The 12,248-nt window shown below is 43.0% G+C and overlaps 1 long non-coding RNA gene across 1 annotated transcript; it reads right to left on the bottom strand.

The window, feature by feature from the left end:
* Positions 1-7,757: 7,757 nt before the first annotated feature.
* Positions 7,758-8,477, bottom strand: LOC120930301. The gene is made up of 3 exons (XR_005747694.1): positions 8,150-8,477; positions 7,882-8,056; positions 7,758-7,797 (listed from the first exon to the last, which is right to left on the bottom strand). It is a non-coding gene; the product is annotated as an uncharacterized LOC120930301 (long non-coding RNA).
* Between the last annotated feature and the right edge of the window lie 3,771 nt (positions 8,478-12,248).

Raw genomic sequence — 12,248 nt, 5'->3', positions numbered from 1 at the left:
TCCTGCACTATGTCTGTAGACTTTGACCATCTCCTGTACTATGTCTGCAGTCTCTGACCATCTCCTGTACTATGTCTGCAGTCTCTGATCATCGCCTGTACTGTGTCTGCAGTCACTGACCATCTCCTGTACTAAGTCTGCAGTCTCTGACCGTCTCATGTACTAAGTCTGCAGTCTCTGACCATCTCCTGTACTATGTCTGCAGGCTCTGTCCGTCTCCTGTACTATGTCTGCTGGCTCTGACCATCTCCTGTATCATGTCTGTAGTCTCTGATCATCGCCTGTATCATGTCTGTAGTCTCTGATCATCGCCTGTACTGTATCTGTAAGGATTCCAGGGTAATTAAGACCCCCCCCCCCCAAACACACACACAGATACAGATTGCAGAAGAAGGCATGATAAATCACTAATGTCAATATTGGTGACTAGTCATTTACCCCTTACTTGCCTCTTTGGGGCACAGCTATCACATACAGGTCTACAGGTCTTCTTTAGTATTGCTAAAACAAAGTCCTATTCTTACCAGCCATATGAAAGACACCATATGTTGGATCTTTTCCAGAGTTTAACATGACAACATCTGAAAGTTAGGTTAAAGTGATGGTAAAGCTTTAATTTTTGCTATTAAAATAATAAACATGTTATTCTAGAGCACCCCCACCCTGCACAGCCCGGCAAACTAAATTTTTGCAGGCACTTTTGAGTCAGAGAACAGTCCATGGCTTTGCTTTTTGTTTTTTTTATTGAAGGTAATAACTTAGAGAGGCATAGGAGGTTATGGGATGCCCATTGACTTTGCCAAACAAACTTCAGGGACAACTCTTTCTATATACAGTCTCTAAATACGGTCTCTATATACAGCTTCACCTCTTCCCCCAGCACTTATTTGCTTGCAGAACTCAGATGGATCACTGTGAAGATCTCAGTCAGATTTTAAGTGTTAGCCCATTACAGGCAGGAACCCTAAGCCCCTTGTATGTGTAGCAAAGAGAACAGTCTCCAGCTTGCATCACTCCTGTGGCTACTGATCCCAGTATCACCTCTTCAGGCACTGTCAACTCACCTGGCTGCAACTGTCCCTTTCACTAGCCCTCCAAGCTACTGTCTCCCCACAGTCCTCCAGGCTGACACTCTGTATCCCACCTGGCTAGCTCTCAGGAGATCTCCCAGTAGTGCTGACTTGCTCCTGCTGTCCTCCCTCCTTGCTCCTGTGCCTCTAGGAAGGAGTTCCTTTGTGTGTTTTGGCTGGGTCCTTTCAGCAACCTAACCCTGGCCCAAGGTCACCTTCCCCCCAGACTAGGGGGCACCCTCAAGGGCCACCAACAGCCTCCTCAGCACTCCATGTCCATCCTCCACCAGACTGCCCCCCGCTGGCATGATTCATGCCTATTTATGATGGCCCTTTAATGGGGATTGGCTGACGTCTTCATAAATATTCCAAGCAGCACCTCTTGGCCTCCACCCACTGTCTAGAATATCTAGAACATTCTCCAATGTCTCAGAAAACAGGGGGAGGCACCGAGAGTACTGACTGTCTTAAAGGAGGGCGGATTGCTGATATCCATGTTTGCGGTTTGACTGTGCAAAGGAATTTTCATCAGTTTGCTTTTTCCCTTTTGAATTATAAATTGCTCTTTGTGCGCCAACGCATGCAAACGCACAAGTGCACGAACTGTTAGTATAAAGTTGTATCGAAGTTAGGCCTGGGACGCCAGGCCATATCGATTAGTTATAGCTATAATATTTAAGAACTATCTATTTAGTGTTACACACTGTTAATATTCATTTTATTACTCGTTGATCGAGTAATTGGTTTTACTACCTTATACAGTATTGTAGAGAGACAGAGAGCTGGGTGGGGCTTGGCAAGAGGGCGTTTTAATGTGTATGTTTTGTTGAGGCAGTCCCCCTTGATGTGTGCTTACACAGGTCTGTATGACATTATAGTCTAGCTTACACCTATGCATCATTATTGTTACTGATCTTGCGGGGCGCTGCAAATACTTTATCACTGTTATACTCATGTTCCTTTGTTTCCATTTCAAGTAAAGTATTACTTTGGTTATCTTGAAGTTTGTGTGCAGCCTGTCTTTCATACTGCAGGATCCCTTTCATTTAAGGTACCCCTTTAATTTGTATAATCTGTTGTAGTGTAACGGGATATTGTGCTTCCCCATAAGTTACTGGGGTTCACAACTCCCATATTACCAGTTATGTCAAGGGAGGGTTTTTAGCCACTTTAAGGGGTTGATCACAGAGCGTAGACCCAAAACAACCAGCAGCTCCTCCGGGGGTAGTGCTACAGTTACAACCCCATTTCCAGGGAACCATAAAGTAGCTGTATTTATATTAGCACGTGCTACGTTTTTTTTGCATTTGGACTTTTTGATACAGTAATACAGTATTATTCCTAAGCGTCACTGTTACTAACATAGCTTGATTAACTATTACCATTCTACCTGTTTTCACAGTTATTCATTTAGGGGGAAAATGTAGTTTAGATAAGGCAGAACAGGACATGCTGCTTTTGCTAAAACACACAACCTGGCACGTACAGTATAAATCAAAGCTGTTGAATAGCATCAAAATTCTAACATTATAAAGTCCTGCAAACTACTTTACCACTGTATGTTAGGCTAAAGGAACAAATAAAAATGTACACAAGCTTTTTAGTGTGCAGCTGTCACCTGTCAATCCTTGAGGGAGCTGCTGATGTCTAGAGGTTCAATGAGTGACTTGCAGGGAGAAAGAGAAGACAAAGTGGAGAGCTGCTTCTAGGATGAGTTGTGTGGTGCAGTCCAGGGTCCCTAATGAGCTACTGGTAGGAACAGATAATAGGCACTTGACAAAAATGCAATGCGTAAAGGACAGGTGACAAGTGAAAGTAACGCAGGACTCTGATACTGCAGGGAAAAAAAAATTGTTTACTTTCCGCAGCGTAATAGCAGCATATTTTGTCTTTTGGCTATACAGTAGTAGTGTAGGCCATGGCAAGAGCAAAAATGCAACATATCTCAGTTTACAGTAACATCAGTGCCGGCCCAAGACATTGTGCTGCCTGGGACCAAGAATGAAATGCTGCCCCCCCCCCCAGAAAAAAAATCACGCCAACCAAAAGGCCCCCACATTCATTATTTTAAATCATGATAACTAAAGGGGACCCGTCATGGCTCTATACATGTATAAAGGAGTATAAAGAGGACCTGTCATTGCTCTATACATGTATAGGAGTAAAAAGAGGGCCCGTCATGGCTCTATACATGCATATAGGCGTATAAAAGGACCTGCCATGGCTCTATACATGTATCCAGGAGTATAAAGGGACCTGTGAATTGTCGGCGGCCACAATGTCTTTTGCGCAAACTAATCAATGTAGGCTAATTGTGTTTTTTTTTGTACCAAAAATATGTAGAAGAATACATATTGGCCTAAACTGAAGAAAATAGTTTATTTTTATAAATGTTGGGGATATTTATTATAGCAAAAAGTTAAAAAATATATATATTTATAGCACAAAAAATAAAAACCGCAGAGGTGATCAAATATCACCAAAAGAAAGCTCTATTTGTGGGGAAAAAAGGACATCAATTTTATTTGGGTAGCGGAGCTGGCGGAACGGGCTGGCGGGCATTAGTATGCTGCCCCCCTAAAAGTGCTGCCTGGTACCCATGGTACCACCCGGTCGCATCATAGGGCCGGCCCTGAGTAACATGGTTACATAATGGTAATCATAGTGGCAAAATCCTTATACTTGAACATTGAAATACCTCTGCGCTACCTGTGTGTGAAATAGTGCATACAAAATGTAAATTACTATAAGTGTATGAAATGGTTGCTGAAACTCCTGGAAGGGAATTCCACATCCTTGCCACACTTACAGTAAAGAATCGTCTACGCAGTTTATGTTTAAACCTCTTTTCTTCTCATTTTAATGAGTGGCCATATGTCTTGTTGAACTCCCTTCAGCAAAAAAGTTTTATCCCTATTGTGGAGTTACCAGTATGGTATTTGTAGGTTGAAATCATATCCCCTCTCAAGCGTTTCTTCTCCAGAGAGAATAAGTTCAGTGCTCGCAACCTTTCTTCATAACTAATATCCTCCAGACCCTTTATTAGCTTTGTTGCCCTTTTTTTGTACTCGCTCCAGTACATCCTTCCTATGGACTGATACCCAGAACTGGACAGCATACTCCAGGTGAGGCCGTACTAAAGTCTTGTAGAGTGGGAGAATTATAGCTTTATCCCTGGAGTTAATCCCCTTCTTAATCCAATATTCTATTTGCTTTGTTAACAGCAGCTTGGCATTGCATGCCATTGCTAAACCTATCATCTACTAGGACCCCCATGTCTTCTTCCATTTTAGAGGGGCTTCAAAATAGTTTTTCCAGAGGAAAAAAGCATTTTTTTCCACCAGGTTTTTTTAATTGGGTTGAGGGTTTGGAGACCGGAGGCTTCAAAGAGATTTGGGTGGGAGAAGCCTCTAACCCTGTCCCCATTCTTTCCTGACTGAGGCCCTAAGCATGATATTTCTGCCTGCTGTTGACTTACTGCCATCATGCCTCTGCCTGCCGCATGAACTCATGTAACAAGACAATACGCTACTACAGGTGAGTATAATTTCCAGGTGGACTGAATAAACTGGGTGCTAGCCCTGGCTCGCTCCCGTAAAAACTGCATACAAAATAGAAAACGGCTGCACTCCAATACCAGTCGAAGATGTTTTTTATTCCATAAAGTGCAAAAAACTGACACCAGGACAAGTCAAATATTGCAGGTTGGCGCGTTTCACACAAACATTGTGCTTCCTCAAACCATAAACAAACCACACCTCTGCCTGCTACCTGTACTATGGACCATGTTAACCATTATGAAACTGCCTACTACCAGTACCAATATTTTGGCTGTGCTGACAATATCTCTGCTGGTGCTTGTACTACCCTGGACTGTATATGGACAGTATCCCTGCCTGCTGCCTGGATGATTCCTTTCACTGACGCTGGCCACATACCTACCTGCAGCCTGGACCAATGCTCTCTTCTTTGGAAAACCACAGAAAATATTTTGTTTACCCTTTCCGCAGCAGAATGTATTTTGGGATGTAATTCTTGGTATGTGCATGCTATGTGTTAAAAATATAAAAGACCTTTAAAAAAAAAATGTTTTAGGTAGTCAGGAAATTAGATGTGTAATGTTATGCTCCTAGCCTCTTACTAAATACCTTGGAATGTTTACTTTACAAAAAGGGGCATTTGGGGGCAGTGGTGGCCTGTCCATAAGGAGGTCTAGGAGGAGGAGGGATGAGACGCACAGCCACTGTGATGCCAAGGGACTGAGCAACCGACCCAGGGTAAGGGAGCTGGCAACCGGGGGGGGTAACCAGAGGGTGGTGGTGGGCTGGAGCGAAAGGGGGTCAGGTCCATCTGATGCCCTCCTGACCTATGGAGCACTGGCTTGTTAGGCCCCATTCACACCTCAGGGGAAAAAATCTATTATTCTCTATGGAGATGGTTCACATATCCACTCAAAGTCGCCTGAAGTTCAAAAGAGTTTTTTTTGTTTGCTTGAATCGGCAGATTTGAGCTTTTTTGGCGCGTTTTTATTCTCATAGAAATTAATAGAAATGCGCCATTTGTGCGTTTTTGCAGATTTTCTGCTCAAATGAAAAAATAGTAATAATATATGAATGAATAAACGTAAAATAAATTCACAAATAGCTAAAAATCATCATAAATAAATAAAAAATATTAATATGTGATAATACATGAATAAATAATAATGAACCCCTAGCCTGAAAAAATATAAAATTATTATTATTATTATTATTATTATTATTATTATTATTATTATTATTATTATTATTATTCTGCTACCGGAACCTGGCTTGCTTAGCTCCTAATAGGGGGATTATGAGGACTGTGACCTGGTACTAGCATGTTGCAAAACCCATGTCCACCATCAGGAGCTCTGGTTTTTAGTGCTTAGAGCCCACATCACCCGCCAGTGAATCTCCTTGTGTGAATTTTCCACTGATATAGCTTCAGGACCCTGAGGCTAACCCCCGACCATGGCAGAAATAAAAGTAATGTATGTTAGGCAAAACTCTAGCAATTTTCCTGCACAGAAGCCCTCACCCATTTTGTTCACCATTGTAGTCTTTGTACTTTAATTTACAGAAAGTACAGTAAATCCATGATTCTTACTTGTGTTGCACCGTGCATAAAAGCTGTAAGCTCCTAATTAGTCATCTATCCTCTTAAAGGAGGAAAGAAATATCAATATTAACAAAATTAATTATTAACCAATACCTGCTGAGTTAACTCAAAATGGCAGCATGCACCCTCGGGTCATCAACCGAGCAACTATTAATTGAGTGATTTCAAAAAAGGTTTCTAAATATTGAAAAGAGGCATACACTTCCTCTAAAAGAATACCACCCGTTTCCAAGCAGAACAACATTTGCCTGATTCTGGCTAGCTTCTCTTTAATCTCCGCTTTGGCAATCTGGAAAAAGAGGTTGGTCAACAAAAACCTTCCTGTGTGACAATCAGCCCCTAGACAGCTTCTTTCTTCACATCACTGGATTGGGGCTAATCCAGGTTGATCCTAACAATTTACATTGGTCCTCAACCAACAAATTGACAGCCCTCTTGTGCGAATGCTAAGTTACTTTGGCAGATGGCCAGGCCATCTCAGTGCTGGATTTCAGACATAGAGATTTTAGACCAGCAAAGCACCACAGTAGCAAATGGAATGGGCCCCCAAAACTGGTAAAGGGTGTTCCACCACTTATAGGGATAAAGTGAATTTTGACATAGTGAGTGCCTATGTTTTGTGATCATAGTCAATACATGGGGTGCATTTATAAAACAGAAGTATGGCCATACTGAAGCCATTTTGCTACTTTACTGAAAAAACTTTTATGAAGTACAACATTGCACTTTACATTGCACTTTTGGTTACTATGTGCTTTTGCTTGCTTTAGGATACCAAATAAAGCATGGCTCCCTTTCTTTCCAATGAAAAAAAAAAAAGAAGCCATGTGAGGAGATCCATTTTTTCAACCATGGAGTCTTTTCTGCAGCATCAAGCAGAGAACAGGGACACTGCAGGAGGAGAGGAATGATATCCCTGATCTCACACCAGCTTTGCAATTTATGAAGTACTCAAAAAATGCAGGGGCATTGTAAAGTGAGCTTTATGGTGTCCAGAGGAGAGCAGATAGTGGTATCTGCGCTCTGTTATGAACAGTCTCCTAAATAAATTTTTTAAAAAAGGGGGGGACCACCCGAAGGTGTTTGGGACTTTAAATGAGAATACCTCTGTGATGTATCTCCATCCTTGTGTCTTGGACTTTATATGAGATTACATCCATACTATATCTCCATCCCGTATGCGGAAAATTGCAACAAAGGGAATTTGGGACTTTAAATGAAACAGTGGGCTAAATGGGGACAAAGTAATGAAACAAGCCATAGATGAAATGTTCATGTATTGAGAAAATAGAATATTTAGTAAAAACAAATAACTTGTACAAAAGTACAGAACATACATTTCATACATAATACAATAATTGATATAAAAATACATTAAATAAATAACAGTCCGTGACAACATATATAGCCACATAAAGGTTGGGCATAACCACGCAATAGGTGAAGTATAAAATGTAAATAGATCATAGAAGTACTGGTTGATCAGAATGGGTCCCATAAACGCGTATAGCTACATCTTTGTAAGCCCGACGCAGCGTTTCGTGTATATGAAAAACACTCATCAGGGGCGGATGTAGTGGGATATCTGGAATACAGATTTGATTAGTGATCAAGGTATTAAAATTGGATCCACCAAAAAAGAGGTAGTAAGTCAATTCTGGTTACTTACATAGTATGTCAAAGTGGTAATGTAAATACAGTTAAGACCAAACATATGCCTGTCCCGGGACAGAGGTGGCAGACCAGCAGGCAAACAGCAGAGCGCATAAAGCATCCCTCCCAGACAGCACAGCGACCATGGGTAAAGTAAAATTGTAGTGTATCCTCATAGTACAGGTAGGTATCTGTAATGAATGAATGAATAGGTCCATCAAACAGTGACCCACATAGTAAGGGGATAAGGGCATAACAAATACATTAAAATTAACAAAGGATACCTGGAATGCGAGTAGGATGGCCACAGCTAGTGACAGCTGTAAGGCCTGCATAGAAAATGGCCACTGGCTGAAGAGCTGGGAAGGTGCTTAAATACGTCCAGCAAATGCACCAGACTGCCCCCAACGTCACGTCAGCTGACCAGTGTGGGGGCGGGGCCCTCAATCAGACAGCACAATTGCCTGTACTGAAGAGATGCTACACACACCCACTTGATCAGCTGTGATGGATACTAGCCATACAACAGGGCGACGCCCAATAAGGACATCACTCGGATGGCACGTAACGCCGATGCACTGACGGTAACCGCCCATACCCCCAAAGGGGGGGAAAGGGAAAACAGTGCGTGATGTTTGCAAGCAGCTAAGTGGTGTGTTCAGCAACTGAATGGCAAATTAAACCATAATTAAAGTATGCCGTTTGTGTGGACAGATTATGCACACTTTGCACGGACAGCCCCATACATTTTTGTAACAATAGAATATTTTTTATTCATACAAAAAATTCACAAATAACTCAACACCTATTAGACCTATAGGGGTGGTCATACATGGTTCCTTCATGCCCCACATTCAGCAGCAGTGTGAAGAGATACTCTGATCAGGGTCAGACTGTTTAGGGCTACCTTTGGGGTTGATAATGGGTCCTTCTTATATGGGAAAATCATTCTGATATAGGACTGACCACTTTCTGTTAAATAGAAAATGAAGTAAATAACAATGCTTGTACCACTTTTGTCTTTCAGATGATTCACAGTGTAAAAACAGTGGGCAGGTATTTTCCAGCCCTTTGCTCTCAGGAATTTCTGAGAGTAGGAAAGAACCTGCACTCCTCACAGTACTATTAGGCGCTTGAAGCGAATATCACAGATGGTGCCATGCCAGAACCAAATGCAAAGATTCAAAGTCACCAGCACTCTAAATAGAGGCGTTTCGCTTGTTGTGAAAACAGCATCACAAAGGCATAAGAAGACAACGATCAAAGCTTTGCAGTGTCCCTTTCTCAAGGCACCATAGTATCGGGGGGAGTTTATTTACTAAAGGCAAATCCACTTTGCACTGCAAGTGCACTTGGAAGCAGTGGCGGCTGGTGCTAAAAAAAATTGGGGGGGGGGGGGGGCGCAAACAAACTGAAAAAAAACCCATCATCAATTGCAGCCACTGTGCCATCAAACGCAGCCACTGTGCCATCAAACGCAGGCACTGTGCCCATCAATTGCAGCCACTGTGCCATCAATTGCAGCCACTGTTTTATCAATTGCTGCCACTGTGCCCATCAAACGCAGCCACTGTGCCCATCAAACGCAGCCACTGTGCCATCAAACACAGCCACTGTGCCATCAAACGCAGCCACTGTGCCCATCAATTGTCGCCACTGTGCCCAAACACAGCCAATGTGCCCATCAATTGCCGCCACTGTGCCCATCAATTGCCACCACTGTGCCCATCAATTGCCACCACTGTGCCCATCAATTGCTGCCACTGTGTCCATCAAACACTACCACTGTGCCCATAAATTGTCACCACTGTGCCCAAACGCAGCCACTGTGCCCATCAATTGCGGCCACTGTGCCCATCAATTGCCGCCACTGTGCCCATCAATTGCTGCCACTGTGCCCATCAATTGCTGCCACTGCTCCCATCAATTGCTGCCACTGTGCCCCATAAAATGCTCCCACTGTGCCCCTATCAAATGCTCCCACTGTGCCCCTATCAAATGCTCCCACTGTGCCATCAAATGCTCCCACTGTGCCCATGAAATGCTGCTAATGTGCCCCCCCCCCGGCACTTAACCTGTCTCGGTGGGGCAGCGGGTAAAGGCGGTGAGCGGTGTCCTCCATGCTCCTCAATGTCTTCTATGTCTTCTATGATTTGACACCTGATAGGTGTCCAATTACAGTGCCTGTCAGTTTCAACCAATCAGTGACGGGTAACAGACCCAAACACCTGACTGGCGGAGAGGCAGTTTAGTGTTGGGAAAGCGGCGCTACAGCCCGAGGCCGGCACCGGGGGGGGGGGGCGTCAGCGCGGTTTTGGATCCGGGATGGTCATGGCGCGGGTGTTTTGGGCTGGGCGGTGGGGGGTAAGCTCACTTGCTGGTTGCTGCATGCCTTACCATTGCACATCAATTTTGAACACTAAACTCACCTACCTGACACTCTGACCATTACACTGACTACCTGACATACATACACCACCTACCTGACATACATACACCTACCTAACCTACACTGACCTCACCTACCTGACCTACATACACTCATCTACCTACCTGACATACATACACCACCTACCTGACATATATACACCTACCTGACATACATACACCTACCTGACCTACACTGACCTCACCTACCTGACCTACATACACTCACCTACCTACCTGACATACATACACCTACCTGACCTACACTGACCTCACCCACCTGACCTACATACACTCACCTACCTACCTGACATACATACACCTACCTGACTTTGCATTTTGCATTTACATTTACCTTACTGCCTGTTGGACCTAGTGGCCATTTTACCTTTTTTATCACCCGATTGCTCCTCCGCTGGCCTGATCTCTCCCGATCGATGCGTGAGTCGCCCGCCCGAGCTCTGAGTGGGGATCATCTCAGTGATGTGGCGCGGTGCCGCGGTATTGTAATTCCCGCCTTCTGGAGCTTCGGGCGCCTATGATGGACGTCACACGTCCCGTGGTCCCGGCATTGGATCAGTGGGACGTCTATCATAGGCGTTGGGCTCCAGAAGGCGGGACCAGCCTGCTATCGCACTCTGCTGGACTCGGCCACAATCGGCGCGGCATAAATAGAAGCAAAAAGGTATGGACAGCCACACTCCGATAAATGTAAAAAAAACAATAAAAGCCTTTAATCCAGTAAAAAAACACTGCACAAACAGAGAAACAGCAAACGGTGGGATTATATACCTGACGCGTTTCACATTGTTATACAATGTTTAGTCATAGCTAAGAACAACATAAAAAACAATCTCATTTATAGTATTCCAAAGAAAAAAATGTGGTGAGTCCAGTCTGTGATTGGTCCGAACTGATTGCAGTAATCCCATACATCTGTGGATAGACACAGAGGAGAGAAACTACACCCATTAAAACCAGGTGGAAAGGAATTCAAAGATCAGCTGACAAAAAACAAAAAAATTATTATGATGAATAAAAAAGAAAAAACTTAAAAAAGTGAAAAACACACAATTAAACATAGGTCAATGGAAGTAAAGTGACAACAATCGTAGCATCTGCTTATGTAACCAGGTATAGGTGTGAATGTGAATGTGGGATGGAGTAAATAATACAAAATAGTAGTGAAACCATCCGATTGATATGATGTGTTTGTATGTGGAACCCCAATATCACGATATATGTAAAAAAAATGCTGAATGATATAGTATCCTGCAAATGAAATTGTCGTGAATGGGGGATAATAAACTCGAGTATACTTCACTGCAGTGTGTGGACTCACATAATGGCGTGAGAAAGAGTGACTAAGTGTAAGCACTGAAATAGTGCGTAAATGTGTAACAAGCAGGAAGAAGAAGAGAAAGATATGTGAACGCAGAATTGCTACAAGGTGTGGTAATCAGTGAAAGGGCTAATTAATGTGGGTATAAGATAAAAACGTGTAAGAGCTAAAGTGAAAACCATGAATCACGCAAAGCTAAAAAATTGTCAGTATGCTGGCTAGCAGCACGATCTATGAGCATACAAAGTGAATGATCCATTTCACGACAAGTTTACTCGCTGTGAGAGATGGTACTGAAACTATATGCATGACTGTCCATGTTATGAACCAGCAGTAGTAAAAAATATACACAAAAATAAGAGATCTATGAATGAAAACATGTCACTAAAGACAGATATATAAAAGGGCGTATGGATCTACCATACACATATGTGAAAAATATGCAGAACACCCGGCTGGTTCATAACATGGGCAGTCATGCATATACCGTATTTTTCGCCGTATAAGACGCACCGGAATATAAGACGCACCCAATTTTAAAGGAGGAAAATCTAGAAAAAAAAAGATTCTGACCCAAATACTGTAGTAAAATATTTGCCCCCCACTCGTCATCA

This window comes from Rana temporaria, chromosome 3 (genome assembly GCF_905171775.1).
Source record: "Rana temporaria chromosome 3, aRanTem1.1, whole genome shotgun sequence".
Lineage (NCBI taxonomy): Eukaryota > Metazoa > Chordata > Amphibia > Anura > Ranidae > Rana > Rana temporaria.
Note: the sequence above shows the minus strand (reverse complement) of the source record. Positions and strands in the feature narration are given on the sequence as shown.